Below are 4,143 nucleotides of genomic sequence, written 5' to 3'. Positions count from 1 at the left end.
GTATACTGAAATATTTTGCTTCATTAAATTCTTCCTTCTTTCTTTGACATCAATATTTTCTCTCTTCATTGGATAATTCTCATCATCATGCAATATGAGGAAATTTCCCTCATCCTTAAAAAATGTATAACAGTCTAGATTCCACTTCTATTTAAAGTAACCACTCTAAATCTCTGCTTTTCTTCATTGTAAAGCTAAAAGAAATAGTTTCACTGACAGCCTTATATTTATCCCCCCCACCCCCCTAATTTAGCTTTGAACCCATTCCAAATAAGGGAATTCATCCCACTAATAAATGATGGGGGTTTGGTACAGCCGTGGAGGTCATGAATATTGTCAGATTATTTATGTAGTTCAAAGGTAAAGATGATAAAATTGGGATTTTAACAATGTGAAGAGTCAAGAAGTCCAGATGCTGCTAGAACTCAAGCCTTACCTCTTCAGTGCTCTCTAAGGGCTTCGCACTCCAGTGTCTGCATTTCCCCCCTGAAGCCTTTCTCTGAAGAATGGTTGCAGAACCCTGAGAGCAGTCCTCATCCAGTTCTTTGAACAATTCAAAATATAGCACCTAAGGAAAAGTTAAAGTGATCATTAAACGTGAAAGATAAACTTCAGCAATTACAAAAATCCTCAGTTAAAAAATACAGTAGGTCCTCGGGTTATGTCGGAGATCCATTCCTATGGTGCGATGTAATGCAATTTTCACCGTAAGTCGGAACCCACCTACATAAGCACCTACGTCACTCACATGGAGCACGCACACAGCAGTAATGAAGTGAAACAGTAAAAAAATTAAAAGAAAGATAATTCCTGACCTTTACTTGTGGTAAGTACAGTAAATAATAAAAAAACAAAACACATATGTACACACGTCGAAATGACGGAACTTTTATTTTCATAAATAAATGGGAGATGGCGAAGTAACCACAAAATGACGTACGTTGAGTCCTACATAACTAGAGGACTGCCTATATGCCTATTAACTGAAAAAGGTACATCTTAATGTCTTCCGTTAATAGAAATATTTATAACACAGGCAGGAAGGAAGATAACATCAAATGTTTTGGGAAACATAATAACAGAAAGTGAAATAGGTTGGAAAATTGAAGAAGAAAACAGGTGTGTGGGAATAAAACTTTCATAGCATGAATGTAGAATAATTTTCAAAATGGGATAATGTCATATATATATATATATCATATATATATATATTAAAAGAAATGGCTATTTCCTCTTCTTCAACATGTAAAGAAACAAAGAGTTGGACTTTTCTCTCTTTTTCATTGTTATAATTTATAATTCTCAATGACATGTACCATTTCTTGAGTTATTTATTGTGTTAAATTGCAATGTTCCCTTATTTTGGAGACGCTTTAGGCCATGAGAAACACAGCTTGTCAGAATCCAGGTCCTTGCCACTGCCTTTGCTGGGTGCACACTCTCCATCACTAGGAGATGGGCAGCTCAAATCCTCCCCTACAGACTCCGGATCACTATTGGCTGATAGGTCTGGATCTGAGCTTTTCAAGTTGTCCTGGGTTAGAATCAGAGTGGAGTCTTTGTCTCCTTGTGAAGGGCTACTGAATGGAAATTATTTCATGTTCCCTCTGTAGTCCTGGGGAGTGTTGGCTGTGCTATTGTCTGGGGTAGAAAACCCTGAGTGCTTGCTGGTTCATTTGGCTTACTCTTCACTTTAGTGTGATTTAACTGGATTTTTTGGATTTTCAAAGCCTTTTTTCTAGGGCCTCTAGTTCTTCCTCCAGCTGCTGGGTTTCCTCCTTTACCACCATGAGGGGTCTGTGACTGAGGGTCAGGGCTGCAGTCCCTTCTCAAAGAGGTTTATACATGCCACTCCAAAACTGGTGCATGAAGTCACATGGTGTGGTGGGGAGAAGGATTCCCTGTGTCTGACTGTGATGAGCTCTAAAGAGAGGTTCATGTAGTCAGCCATTTCTTCCACAGGTGAGTCCATAAAGAATATGTTCTTTCTTGAATTTTGAGTTCTCCTCTCTCCTTTTGGCTGCTACATAGGAAGTTCCCAGATTGGCAGGAATAAATGTGATGTTGAATGTGAATCAGAAACCGCTCACTGAATTGAAACACACAGGGAAATTGTTCCATTAACTTCCAGACACACTCAATGAATAGTCAATAACTGGAGGGCTTTCTTTTGAATCACCATCTGGATTGCCATCTCTGTGGTTAGACTTATGACCAAAGGAAATCCAGTCCTTTTCAATTAATATCACGAAGCCCTTCAGAGTCTGGTCATGCTGATCCAGCAGGAGGCTGGCCACCAAGCACAGCTGCACAGACCTGTCCCCGCCATCCGAACAGTGAACAAGCACACTCACCCCTTCCTCTGTTCAACCTTGGCAATGAACATTCCTGCATCCATGACGGCCTTAATGTGCTCATGGAGGGAGATTTAAGTTCACACAGTTCCAGCATTTTCTGCACACTGTTCCTCGTGACATTGATGTTCTCTATCCTGATAAATTGGAACTTGATGTTGGAATAATTGTCTTCATTCTGGTAGCCCTTCCCTTCAGGATGGTTTGCCATGGAGTTATGTTTAGGCTGAGTGTCAATGACACAAATGAAGTCACTTCCTAGACTGGCTTTTCTGGTAGCCTGGAGTATCTGCTGGTCTCCAGGCTCAGGGCACTGAAGCTGGACAGGGGCTGGCTGCTCCTGCAGATGGAGGGGTGGTTATCTTTATAGTAGTCAAAAAGGGCAGGGAATCACTGCCGTCTGCTCCAGAATATGTAACTCCCAACTATGGTACTGTGGCCAACCTGGGAACCTACGGTTTGGTAGGGTAAGAATCACAAACTCTGGAGTCTCTATTCATATTATTGAGCTGCCAATAATCATTAGGGAAGCCCATGGGCTTGTATTGTTCACTGAGATTGCTAAGCATCCAGCCTTGTTCTCTTTCTTCTTTCTCCAGCGTGGGGTTGAATGAAAAGGAATATAACTCCTTATGTTTGGCCTTACAAAGTATATGAGAGAGATTCACACATCATGGCAATCTCTCTCCTACTGTTAGATGGGTTGTAACAGGTGAAAGTTATGGCAAGAAAAAAAATACATGGCACCCAGTAGCAGTTGTTGACTGTTTTTTAATGGTGGGAATCTGGCTGTGAAGAATCCATGCTTCCTTTTTGGTTTTGTTTTGTTTTTAAATCTTTATCGTTGAAAGTACAGCATAGGTCCTCCTTTTCCCCCCATTAACCTCTTAACCTCTTCTAGCCTTTCCCTTCCTCCCCCCAGTCCCCAGCCCTCACCACCCACTTGTCTGTGTCATAGAAGCATGAACAGACTGTTGAACCTCAGAGGGAAGGCAGGGGAGAGTGGGTGGGAAGAGATAAACCAATCAACCATCTTTCTTTTCTTGGGTCTGGTGCATTTTCCACAAATAGGACACGAGTAGTCATCAAATACAAAGTACCTAGGGCTGCTTTTTTATAAATATTTGATCTGTCAAGTGGCCACTTTCGACCTTGGGTGTGCAGAGGCGCTCCATGGAGGGCCCACATCTGCAAGGTCCTGGGGGGGGGGGGGGACACGGCCTCATGCACTTACCTGCAGCTACAGTGTACAGTACTTACTGGAGACGCTTTATAAATACCCCCAATCCCCTCCTTTATAAGCGTGATAACTCTAGAACATATTTTCTATTCTATTTTATAAGGTTTCTCTGCAGAGATAGTTCCAACTGCTGAATTCTGGCTTTCAAACTCATGTTTTATTTGCTGCCTTTCTTTAGACTGTCTTACTTCCTTGCACTTCGCCAGTGATTGATACACATCGCAAATAAATTCTTGTTCTAAAATCCTTGTCTCAGGGTCTGCTTATGGAAAAACACAAAGATGTATGATACCTTTAGGTTTCAAGAACTAGAGAGAGTAAGCTGGAAAGAGAGAAGTATCCTCAAAATTAAGTTTACTGCCATGAGCAGAATTAAAACAAATAAAATGTTACAGAAACATTCATTCATGTCCTGGCAGCTGAAGGGTGTATATTGTACACATTCTTTCTACGTTTTAAGCATATGGTTAACATCAAAAGGGAGTAAGGATTGGATCCTGAGGGAGTCTCCACGAAAGGGCCCTGGGGGTGGAGGGGTGGAGGATTATT

General features: G+C 41.4%; 1 pseudogene; it reads right to left on the bottom strand.

Annotated features, from left to right (window-relative positions):
• Positions 1–1,357: 1,357 nt before the first annotated feature.
• On the bottom strand, positions 1,358–3,529 carry LOC103288409 (myotubularin-related protein 7-like; annotated as a pseudogene).
• Between the last annotated feature and the right edge of the window lie 614 nt (positions 3,530–4,143).

Source organism: Eptesicus fuscus, chromosome 8 (assembly GCF_027574615.1).
Source record: "Eptesicus fuscus isolate TK198812 chromosome 8, DD_ASM_mEF_20220401, whole genome shotgun sequence".
Taxonomy (NCBI): Eukaryota; Metazoa; Chordata; class Mammalia; order Chiroptera; family Vespertilionidae; genus Eptesicus; species Eptesicus fuscus.
This window is presented reverse-complemented; position numbering and strand designations above follow the sequence as displayed.